A 13,716-nucleotide genomic window follows, 5' to 3' on the forward strand; every position below is an offset into this window, starting at 1 on the left:
GAGATTGTACATATTTCTCACTTAAATATTGAACTACCCTATAGCAAAGGGGAATCTTACACTCTCAACGTTGATTGTCACCTGAACATCTAATTGCCATGCATCTAGGAATTTATCTTCTGATACCATAGTTAAATTGCGTATGCAAAGTGTATGGCACTTCGTGCTCAAACAACTTAACTAAAAACCAGCCAACGTGAAGTGCACAAACAATCTTTTCATGATTTCTTTCTACTAGCGTTGTGCGGCATTGCTAAGAAACAACACTGGGCTAACCTGTGCTATTGAATCTCTTAAAACTTATATTAATCACATCCTATATGCTAAGATATGCAAAGAACTTAGTAAATCAATCAAATGTCTTTCCATTATTGCCCCACAGCCCCTACCATTTAGATTTAAATTGCTTGCACCAATGTAGGGAGATTTCGTGGTGATTTTCCATAGAAACAAGCCCTAAAATAGGCACTTTAGTATATAAATGAAGGCAAATTGAGACAAACCCTCATGCTTGAACTTCATTATACATTCACAAAAATTCTCCTAATTTTCCATAAATTTTTCAATAATTTGCAAGTGTCTTCTCATCATATACACTAAGATTCACCATAAAAATTAAATAAGGATCACTTAATTGAAAATTCACATACGTACATCTCATATTTTGAGGAAATGGATCCATTGATGCAATTTTCCAACCATTGATGCTTCCAAATCACTGAGATTAAAAATAAATATTGAGAAAGTGCATCCTACCTCTTGAAAACACCTCTCTGAATATAAATTTGTCAGTTTGTAAGTGGCTTAGAGCATGTGGCATGTCCTAACATGTTCTCCTAATGTACATACACAACCTATCAAACATGTATAGATGGAGTCAGGATTATAATTTTTTTAAAAAGCTTGGGGGTATGCATGCACCTGCCACCAATCCATTTGGTTGTCCTAGTAATCAAAATAATGCTAGTAAAGCATCGTAACATCTACATTACGAGTTCACAAAAAGTAGATCCATAAAGGCAATACGATATATATTTCAAAGCTTTCTAAGCTTCATTTACTAAGCAAAATACTCTAAATTCATATGATAAGAACATCAAAAGCTTTTTCTCTCTTTCTTGAATTCTAAAATACATATTCATGATGATAGCTTTGACTTCTCAATCTAAAATAAAGCACCTTACAAACTAAAGAGGATACCGAAACTCCCTAAAACTTTTCTTAAATGTAGATGCACAATTAAAACAAAGTCACACTGAACCATCCAAAGCCAAGTCAATTGGATTATCTTGTTTTAAACTTCATTAGGTTGATATAGATGAAAAATGAGACTTGCATAAGCTTCAAACGTATAAGCAAAGTAGACAAATATATTTCAAATAATTAGTTTGCATAGAAGACATATTGAAGAGGTAGTCTAATTGCAATTGGAAAATTTCCACCACCCATGAGCTATGTATGGACAATGAAAGAAAAGCATAGTACATTGCATATTGTTGTTTACATGAGTTTAGCGCCGATCTATATTTGTGACCTATTCATAAATGCTTGGTTTTTCATTCTCACAAATACAAGAAATAAAGGAAAAGAGGAAAGCGATGTTTTTTTGCCACTATATGTTTTGAAATTAATGTGCGTCATTTTCTAATGGTTTGCATTAGTATGTGGAGTTTAGAGTTTGTGATGTAGTTGGATAATATGTTCTGGTTCAAAGGTTGAGGTGATTTATGGTTAATCAATCTAGTACAACATAGTTGATTTGTTAACTTCTAGTTTTTAGATTATGTATTCAATCCATGCTATTTTAAGGTGCAACACTTCCTATCAAAGCATACAAAATTTGCAAACTTTGAAATAAACTAGAACTTCCTTTTTACCACCAACAAAAGTAGTAATATTATTTGTCAAATAGGGCCAACAACTAGGAAAAACACTATTGCAAGAAGGTTGGCTTTTTTGGATGAATATCAGCCAATTGTCCCTTTTACTAGCCTTGTACTTCTAACATCCTCACGACAACCATAATGCACCTTTTATAGATCTTAATTGGCAATAGCTTTAGGATGGCTCCATCAACAACTCGATAACAACTTAATACGCAATAGTTGTAAGGTGGTCATCCACAACCATCAACTACTTCCAACATCTTCTTTCATGGATAAATACCAAAACACAATCAAATATCAAGGTAGACACCTGAGCAAATACTTTATATGAATTTAAAGGAAACTACACACAAATCACTTTTAGTTGCCTAAAGGCCTTAGGTAAAACTGAGCAGAATTTTATTTAAGGTGAATAACTATTTTGAAGACGCAATTATAACTTCTAAGCTCTACCATGGACTCTGGAATTCCTAATTGTCAACACTCTTCTAATAACTACCCCTCTAATGATGGCCTACAGTCTCAAGAATCAATATCGTCAAATTTGTGCCAAAGCCTCTTCCCTAAAATAGAAGGAACACATCCTCTTCCTTCTAATTACATGAAGTATAGTAGGGATTAAGTTTGCCTAAACTTCCCCACTTTGTTCTTAGTGGGAATTTTTGAAAAAAAGCTATTCATAGTAGAATATTGTGGCTATTGGGAGGTGTAGCACACCAAGCATAAATGCTTTAGATGAACTTGATATCCAAATGTTGAAAGGATTAGAGGGGAATACCTAGCTTTAAAAGTAGCTAGATGTGACCATATCAGTTGCAACCCATATGAATTACCTTTGTGACAAAGATGGATGTTGTATGTAATTTATATTTGCATGTATTATAACAGGAGTGTGTGTGCATTACAACAAAAAGAAAATGTGAACATTTTTTTGTAGATCTTCAAATAATTATTGTCAAGCCGACTTCAATTTCTAAACATTTGTGACACAACTTTGGTGCATAGAGTTCTCCCATCTTCTTGCATTTATCTTAGGTTTGTACCATGCTAGACATATACCATTTTACGTTTGTTCCACGCTAAGGAAAAGTCAAATGAAAAGCTTATTTGTAAAAAAAGGTGACAATATCATAGTTACATGTGCTACATTGTCCTTAGAGTTAGGAGTTGTGAGAAGGCTCAATTAAATTGATTAAATGCTTATCGAATTTCTTTGGTAGAGGATGCAATGATAATTTCAACACTTCTACTGATTTCATACGAATCTAAAGTCCAAAATGGATTGAATTCAAACTTCCCACGTAAGCAATGAGAAAAATATAATATTTTGGCTTTGTGCTTTTCCCTCGAACACCAAGGTGGGGAAAACTCATGAGGAGGCTTTTAGATAAGGTAATGGCCTTATCCAGTCCTTCTTTTATCACATTGTCTAACCTTCTTCCACATTTTCCAAGTTCATTTGGTGATAACCAATTACCATTTATTCATAATTATTGGTTCAATTTATAAATAATGTATTTGTAAATTTAAATAGTGCAAACAAAGATATATATTGATGAGATATTTACCTCATTGATATAATAAGTTTGGAGAACTTGTAAGAAACCTTAAAAACAAAGGGACTTCTACCTAATAATTCTTTACTGGACCATGAGTTTCTATGCGATGAAATCCTTCTAATGACCATGTCCTAGATGAAGCTTGTTCTCAAAGCTTCCCCTATGATTTGGATCTCTTCCATCATTTTAAAGAGGCCCAATTGCAAAAAAGGATTCTCAACATTTTTAGCCTCTCCTACAAAAAACATAGTAAGGCTAAATATTTTGAACTTGCTAGCTTGGTCCTTGGTATGAAGCTCTACATACCAAGGGCTAAGTTAGGGAAACCAAATTTGTGGAAGAACCTTGTTTTCTAAAACAGGAGCTCTGAGAGATGGATTTAGTTGGTATTTCTATCAAGTAAAATGTCCAGACCTAAAACAGGCCCAGCACTAGCTTGAGGGCTCTAGTCAAGCCTCCTAAGCTCAACAAACCATCCTCACGGTCTCGTAGCTAGGACTGTTTGGAGGTTACACACTATTATAAATAAATCATGCATCTATATTGAGTTGTAATCCAATGGTATTACCCATCTCGACTCCAATAAAGGGAGTATCCAAACATACAGGTGATCAATAAAGAGCTCCCCCCAACAAAATGCTATGGCTCCTATGGCTCTCCTACACCTTGGGCATTGGCCCTAGGATGCACCATCTTACACGTAGAACATGAACATAGCAAAGTCCTCTCACAATATAAGCATAATGATCCAAGAGATTGTACATATTTCTCACTTAAATATTGAACTACCCTATAGCAAAGGGGAATCTTACACTCTCAACGTTGATTGTCACCTGAACATCTAATTGCCATGCATCTAGGAATTTATCTTCTGATACCATAGTTAAATTGCGTATGCAAAGTGTATGGCACTTCGTGCTCAAACAACTTAACTAAAAACCAGCCAACGTGAAGTGCACAAACAATCTTTTCATGATTTCTTTCTACTAGCGTTGTGCGGCATTGCTAAGAAACAACACTGGGCTAACCTGTGCTATTGAATCTCTTAAAACTTATATTAATCACATCCTATATGCTAAGATATGCAAAGAACTTAGTAAATCAATCAAATGTCTTTCCATTATTGCCCCACACCCCCTACCATTTAGATTTAAATTGCTTGCACCAATGTAGGGAGATTTCATGGTGATTTTCCATAGAAACAAGCCCTAAAATAGGCACTTTAGTATATAAATGAAGGCAAATTGAGACAAACCCTCATGCTTGAACTTCATTATACATTCACAAAAATTCTCCTAATTTTCCATAAATTTTTCAATAATTTGCAAGTGTCTTCTCATCATATACACTAAGATTCACCATAAAAATTAAATAAGGATCACTTAATTGAAAATTCACATACGTACATCTCATATTTTGAGGAAATGGATCCATTGATGCAATTTTCCAACCATTGATGCTTCCAAATCACTGAGATAAAAAATAAATATTGAGAAAGTGCATCCTACCTCTTGAAAACACCTCTCTGAATATAAATTTGTCAGTTTGTAAGTGGCTTAGAGCATGTGGCATGTCCTAACATGTTCTCCTAATGTACATACACAACCTATCAAACATGTATAGATGGAGTCAGGATTATAATTTTTTTAAAAAGCTTGGGGGTATGCATGCACCTGCCACCAATCCATTTGGTTGTCCTAGTAATCAAAATAATGCTAGTAAAGCATCGTAACATCTACATTACGAGTTCACAAAAAGTAGATCCATAAAGGCAATACGATATATATTTCAAAGCTTTCTAAGCTTCATTTACTAAGCAAAATACTCTAAATTCATATGATAAGAACATCAAAAGCTTTTTCTCTCTTTCTTGAATTCTAAAATACATATTCATGATGATAGCTTTGACTTCTCAATCTAAAATAAAGCACCTTACAAACTAAAGAGGATACCGAAACTCCCTAAAACTTTTCTTAAATGTAGATGCACAATTAAAACAAAGTCACACTGAACCATCCAAAGCCAAGTCAATTGGATTATCTTGTTTTAAACTTCATTAGGTTGATATAGATGAAAAATGAGACTTGCATAAGCTTCAAACGTATAAGCAAAGTAGACAAATATATTTCAAATAATTAGTTTGCATAGAAGACATATTGAAGAGGTAGTCTAATTGCAATTGGAAAATTTCCACCACCCATGAGCTATGTATGGACAATGAAAGAAAAGCATAGTACATTGCATATTGTTGTTTACATGAGTTTAGCGCCGATCTATATTTGTGACCTATTCATAAATGCTTGGTTTTTCATTCTCACAAATACAAGAAATAAAGGAAAAGAGGAAAGCGATGTTTTTTTGCCACTATATGTTTTGAAATTAATGTGCGTCATTTTCTAATGGTTTGCATTAGTATGTGGAGTTTAGAGTTTGTGATGTAGTTGGATAATATGTTCTGGTTCAAAGGTTGAGGTGATTTATGGTTAATCAATCTAGTACAACATAGTTGATTTGTTAACTTCTAGTTTTTAGATTATGTATTCAATCCATGCTATTTTAAGGTGCAACACTTCCTATCAAAGCATACAAAATTTGCAAACTTTGAAATAAACTAGAACTTCCTTTTTACCACCAACAAAAGTAGTAATATTATTTGTCAAATAGGGCCAACAACTAGGAAAAACACTATTGCAAGAAGGTTGGCTTTTTTGGATGAATATCAGCCAATTGTCCCTTTTACTAGCCTTGTACTTCTAACATCCTCACGACAACCATAATGCACCTTTTATAGATCTTAATTGGCAATAGCTTTAGGATGGCTCCATCAACAACTCGATAACAACTTAATACGCAATAGTTGTAAGGTGGTCATCCACAACCATCAACTACTTCCAACATCTTCTTTCATGGATAAATACCAAAACACAATCAAATATCAAGGTAGACACCTGAGCAAATACTTTATATGAATTTAAAGGAAACTACACACAAATCACTTTTAGTTGCCTAAAGGCCTTAGGTAAAACTGAGCAGAATTTTATTTAAGGTGAATAACTATTTTGAAGACGCAATTATAACTTCTAAGCTCTACCATGGACTCTGGAATTCCTAATTGTCAACACTCTTCTAATAACTACCCCTCTAATGATGGCCTACAGTCTCAAGAATCAATATCGTCAAATTTGTGCCAAAGCCTCTTCCCTAAAATAGAAGGAACACATCCTCTTCCTTCTAATTACATGAAGTATAGTAGGGATTAAGTTTGCCTAAACTTCCCCACTTTGTTCTTAGTGGGAATTTTTGAAAAAAAGCTATTCATAGTAGAATATTGTGGCTATTGGGAGGTGTAGCACACCAAGCATAAATGCTTTAGATGAACTTGATATCCAAATGTTGAAAGGATTAGAGGGGAATACCTAGCTTTAAAAGTAGCTAGATGTGACCATATCAGTTGCAACCCATATGAATTACCTTTGTGACAAAGATGGATGTTGTATGTAATTTATATTTGCATGTATTATAACAGGAGTGTGTGTGCATTACAACAAAAAGAAAATGTGAACATTTTTTTGTAGATCTTCAAATAATTATTGTCAAGCCGACTTCAATTTCTAAACATTTGTGACACAACTTTGGTGCATAGAGTTCTCCCATCTTCTTGCATTTATCTTAGGTTTGTACCATGCTAGACATATACCATTTTACGTTTGTTCCACGCTAAGGAAAAGTCAAATGAAAAGCTTATTTGTAAAAAAAGGTGACAATATCATAGTTACATGTGCTACATTGTCCTTAGAGTTAGGAGTTGTGAGAAGGCTCAATTAAATTGATTAAATGCTTATCGAATTTCTTTGGTAGAGGATGCAATGATAATTTCAACACTTCTACTGATTTCATACGAATCTAAAGTCCAAAATGGATTGAATTCAAACTTCCCACGTAAGCAATGAGAAAAATATAATATTTTGGCTTTGTGCTTTTCCCTCGAACACCAAGGTGGGGAAAACTCATGAGGAGGCTTTTAGATAAGGTAATGGCCTTATCCAGTCCTTCTTTTATCACATTGTCTAACCTTCTTCCACATTTTCCAAGTTCATTTGGTGATAACCAATTACCATTTATTCATAATTATTGGTTCAATTTATAAATAATGTATTTGTAAATTTAAATAGTGCAAACAAAGATATATATTGATGAGATATTTACCTCATTGATATAATAAGTTTGGAGAACTTGTAAGAAACCTTAAAAACAAAGGGACTTCTACCTAATAATTCTTTACTGGACCATGAGTTTCTATGCGATGAAATCCTTCTAATGACCATGTCCTAGATGAAGCTTGTTCTCAAAGCTTCCCCTATGATTTGGATCTCTTCCATCATTTTAAAGAGGCCCAATTGCAAAAAAGGATTCTCAACATTTTTAGCCTCTCCTACAAAAAACATAGTAAGGCTAAATATTTTGAACTTGCTAGCTTGGTCCTTGGTATGAAGCTCTACATACCAAGGGCTAAGTTAGGGAAACCAAATTTGTGGAAGAACCTTGTTTTCTAAAACAGGAGCTCTGAGAGATGGATTTAGTTGGTATTTCTATCAAGTAAAATGTCCAGACCTAAAACAGGCCCAGCACTAGCTTGAGGGCTCTAGTCAAGCCTCCTAAGCTCAACAAACCATCCTCACGGTCTCGTAGCTAGGACTGTTTGGAGGTTACACACTATTATAAATAAATCATGCATCTATATTGAGTTGTAATCCAATGGTATTACCCATCTCGACTCCAATAAAGGGAGTATCCAAACATACAGGTGATCAATAAAGAGCTCCCCCCAACAAAATGCTATGGCTCCTATGGCTCTCCTACACCTTGGGCATTGGCCCTAGGATGCACCATCTTACACGTAGAACATGAACATAGCAAAGTCCTCTCACAATATAAGCATAATGATCCAAGAGATTGTACATATTTCTCACTTAAATATTGAACTACCCTATAGCAAAGGGGAATCTTACACTCTCAACGTTGATTGTCACCTGAACATCTAATTGCCATGCATCTAGGAATTTATCTTCTGATACCATAGTTAAATTGCGTATGCAAAGTGTATGGCACTTCGTGCTCAAACAACTTAACTAAAAACCAGCCAACGTGAAGTGCACAAACAATCTTTTCATGATTTCTTTCTACTAGCGTTGTGCGGCATTGCTAAGAAACAACACTGGGCTAACCTGTGCTATTGAATCTCTTAAAACTTATATTAATCACATCCTATATGCTAAGATATGCAAAGAACTTAGTAAATCAATCAAATGTCTTTCCATTATTGCCCCACACCCCCTACCATTTAGATTTAAATTGCTTGCACCAATGTAGGGAGATTTCGTGGTGATTTTCCATAGAAACAAGCCCTAAAATAGGCACTTTAGTATATAAATGAAGGCAAATTGAGACAAACCCTCATGCTTGAACTTCATTATACATTCACAAAAATTCTCCTAATTTTCCATAAATTTTTCAATAATTTGCAAGTGTCTTCTCATCATATACACTAAGATTCACCATAAAAATTAAATAAGGATCACTTAATTGAAAATTCACATACGTACATCTCATATTTTGAGGAAATGGATCCATTGATGCAATTTTCCAACCATTGATGCTTCCAAATCACTGAGATTAAAAATAAATATTGAGAAAGTGCATCCTACCTCTTGAAAACACCTCTCTGAATATAAATTTGTCAGTTTGTAAGTGGCTTAGAGCATGTGGCATGTCCTAACATGTTCTCCTAATGTACATACACAACCTATCAAACATGTATAGATGGAGTCAGGATTATAAATTTTTTAAAAAGCTTGGGGGTATGCATGCACCTGCCACCAATCCATTTGGTTGTCCTAGTAATCAAAATAATGCTAGTAAAGCATCGTAACATCTACATTACGAGTTCACAAAAAGTAGATCCATAAAGGCAATACGATATATATTTCAAAGCTTTCTAAGCTTCATTTACTAAGCAAAATACTCTAAATTCATATGATAAGAACATCAAAAGCTTTTTCTCTCTTTCTTGAATTCTAAAATACATATTCATGATGATAGCTTTGACTTCTCAATCTAAAATAAAGCACCTTACAAACTAAAGAGGATACCGAAACTCCCTAAAACTTTTCTTAAATGTAGATGCACAATTAAAACAAAGTCACACTGAACCATCCAAAGCCAAGTCAATTGGATTATCTTGTTTTAAACTTCATTAGGTTGATATAGATGAAAAATGAGACTTGCATAAGCTTCAAACGTATAAGCAAAGTAGACAAATATATTTCAAATAATTAGTTTGCATAGAAGACATATTGAAGAGGTAGTCTAATTGCAATTGGAAAATTTCCACCACCCATGAGCTATGTATGGACAATGAAAGAAAAGCATAGTACATTGCATATTGTTGTTTACATGAGTTTAGCGCCGATCTATATTTGTGACCTATTCATAAATGCTTGGTTTTTCATTCTCACAAATACAAGAAATAAAGGAAAAGAGGAAAGCGATGTTTTTTTGCCACTATATGTTTTGAAATTAATGTGCGTCATTTTCTAATGGTTTGCATTAGTATGTGGAGTTTAGAGTTTGTGATGTAGTTGGATAATATGTTCTGGTTCAAAGGTTGAGGTGATTTATGGTTAATCAATCTAGTACAACATAGTTGATTTGTTAACTTCTAGTTTTTAGATTATGTATTCAATCCATGCTATTTTAAGGTGCAACACTTCCTATCAAAGCATACAAAATTTGCAAACTTTGAAATAAACTAGAACTTCCTTTTTACCACCAACAAAAGTAGTAATATTATTTGTCAAATAGGGCCAACAACTAGGAAAAACACTATTGCAAGAAGGTTGGCTTTTTTGGATGAATATCAGCCAATTGTCCCTTTTACTAGCCTTGTACTTCTAACATCCTCACGACAACCATAATGCACCTTTTATAGATCTTAATTGGCAATAGCTTTAGGATGGCTCCATCAACAACTCGATAACAACTTAATACGCAATAGTTGTAAGGTGGTCATCCACAACCATCAACTACTTCCAACATCTTCTTTCATGGATAAATACCAAAACACAATCAAATATCAAGGTAGACACCTGAGCAAATACTTTATATGAATTTAAAGGAAACTACACACAAATCACTTTTAGTTGCCTAAAGGCCTTAGGTAAAACTGAGCAGAATTTTATTTAAGGTGAATAACTATTTTGAAGACGCAATTATAACTTCTAAGCTCTACCATGGACTCTGGAATTCCTAATTGTCAACACTCTTCTAATAACTACCCCTCTAATGATGGCCTACAGTCTCAAGAATCAATATCGTCAAATTTGTGCCAAAGCCTCTTCCCTAAAATAGAAGGAACACATCCTCTTCCTTCTAATTACATGAAGTATAGTAGGGATTAAGTTTGCCTAAACTTCCCCACTTTGTTCTTAGTGGGAATTTTTGAAAAAAAGCTATTCATAGTAGAATATTGTGGCTATTGGGAGGTGTAGCACACCAAGCATAAATGCTTTAGATGAACTTGATATCCAAATGTTGAAAGGATTAGAGGGGAATACCTAGCTTTAAAAGTAGCTAGATGTGACCATATCAGTTGCAACCCATATGAATTACCTTTGTGACAAAGATGGATGTTGTATGTAATTTATATTTGCATGTATTATAACAGGAGTGTGTGTGCATTACAACAAAAAGAAAATGTGAACATTTTTTTGTAGATCTTCAAATAATTATTGTCAAGCCGACTTCAATTTCTAAACATTTGTGACACAACTTTGGTGCATAGAGTTCTCCCATCTTCTTGCATTTATCTTAGGTTTGTACCATGCTAGACATATACCATTTTACGTTTGTTCCACGCTAAGGAAAAGTCAAATGAAAAGCTTATTTGTAAAAAAAGGTGACAATATCATAGTTACATGTGCTACATTGTCCTTAGAGTTAGGAGTTGTGAGAAGGCTCAATTAAATTGATTAAATGCTTATCGAATTTCTTTGGTAGAGGATGCAATGATAATTTCAACACTTCTACTGATTTCATACGAATCTAAAGTCCAAAATGGATTGAATTCAAACTTCCCACGTAAGCAATGAGAAAAATATAATATTTTGGCTTTGTGCTTTTCCCTCGAACACCAAGGTGGGGAAAACTCATGAGGAGGCTTTTAGATAAGGTAATGGCCTTATCCAGTCCTTCTTTTATCACATTGTCTAACCTTCTTCCACATTTTCCAAGTTCATTTGGTGATAACCAATTACCATTTATTCATAATTATTGGTTCAATTTATAAATAATGTATTTGTAAATTTAAATAGTGCAAACAAAGATATATATTGATGAGATATTTACCTCATTGATATAATAAGTTTGGAGAACTTGTAAGAAACCTTAAAAACAAAGGGACTTCTACCTAATAATTCTTTACTGGACCATGAGTTTCTATGCGATGAAATCCTTCTAATGACCATGTCCTAGATGAAGCTTGTTCTCAAAGCTTCCCCTATGATTTGGATCTCTTCCATCATTTTAAAGAGGCCCAATTGCAAAAAAGGATTCTCAACATTTTTAGCCTCTCCTACAAAAAACATAGTAAGGCTAAATATTTTGAACTTGCTAGCTTGGTCCTTGGTATGAAGCTCTACATACCAAGGGCTAAGTTAGGGAAACCAAATTTGTGGAAGAACCTTGTTTTCTAAAACAGGAGCTCTGAGAGATGGATTTAGTTGGTATTTCTATCAAGTAAAATGTCCAGACCTAAAACAGGCCCAGCACTAGCTTGAGAGCTCTAGTCAAGCCTCCTAAGCTCAACAAACCATCCTCACGGTCTCGTAGCTAGGACTGTTTGGAGGTTACACACTATTATAAATAAATCATGCATCTATATTGAGTTGTAATCCAATGGTATTACCCATCTCGACTCCAATAAAGGGAGTATCCAAACATACAGGTGATCAATAAAGAGCTCCCCCCAACAAAATGCTATGGCTCCTATGGCTCTCCTACACCTTGGGCATTGGCCCTAGGATGCACCATCTTACACGTAGAACATGAACATAGCAAAGTCCTCTCACAATATAAGCATAATGATCCAAGAGATTGTACATATTTCTCACTTAAATATTGAACTACCCTATAGCAAAGGGGAATCTTACACTCTCAACGTTGATTGTCACCTGAACATCTAATTGCCATGCATCTAGGAATTTATCTTCTGATACCATAGTTAAATTGCGTATGCAAAGTGTATGGCACTTCGTGCTCAAACAACTTAACTAAAAACCAGCCAACGTGAAGTGCACAAACAATCTTTTCATGATTTCTTTCTACTAGCGTTGTGCGGCATTGCTAAGAAACAACACTGGGCTAACCTGTGCTATTGAATCTCTTAAAACTTATATTAATCACATCCTATATGCTAAGATATGCAAAGAACTTAGTAAATCAATCAAATGTCTTTCCATTATTGCCCCACACCCCCTACCATTTAGATTTAAATTGCTTGCACCAATGTAGGGAGATTTCGTGGTGATTTTCCATAGAAACAAGCCCTAAAATAGGCACTTTAGTATATAAATGAAGGCAAATTGAGACAAACCCTCATGCTTGAACTTCATTATACATTCACAAAAATTCTCCTAATTTTCCATAAACTTTTCAATAATTTGCAAGTGTCTTCTCATCATATACACTAAGATTCACCATAAAAATTAAATAAGGATCACTTAATTGAAAATTCACATACGTACATCTCATATTTTGAGGAAATGGATCCATTGATGCAATTTTCCAACCATTGATGCTTCCAAATCACTGAGATTAAAAATAAATATTGAGAAAGTGCATCCTACCTCTTGAAAACACCTCTCTGAATATAAATTTGTCAGTTTGTAAGTGGCTTAGAGCATGTGGCATGTCCTAACATGTTCTCCTAATGTACATACACAACCTATCAAACATGTATAGATGGAGTCAGGATTATAAATTTTTTAAAAAGCTTGGGGGTATGCATGCACCTGCCACCAATCCATTTGGTTGTCCTAGTAATCAAAATAATGCTAGTAAAGCATCGTAACATCTACATTACGAGTTCACAAAAAGTAGATCCATAAAGGCAATACGATATATATTTCAAAGCTTTCTAAGCTTCATTTACTAAGCAAAATACTCTAAATTCATATGATAAGAACATCAAAAGCTTTTTCTCTCTTTCTTGAATT

The sequence above is a fragment of the Lygodium microphyllum genome, chromosome 15 (genome assembly GCF_053477565.2).
Source record: "Lygodium microphyllum isolate KBCC chromosome 15, Lygodium_microphyllum_v1.1.10, whole genome shotgun sequence".
Taxonomy (NCBI): Eukaryota; Viridiplantae; Streptophyta; class Polypodiopsida; order Schizaeales; family Lygodiaceae; genus Lygodium; species Lygodium microphyllum.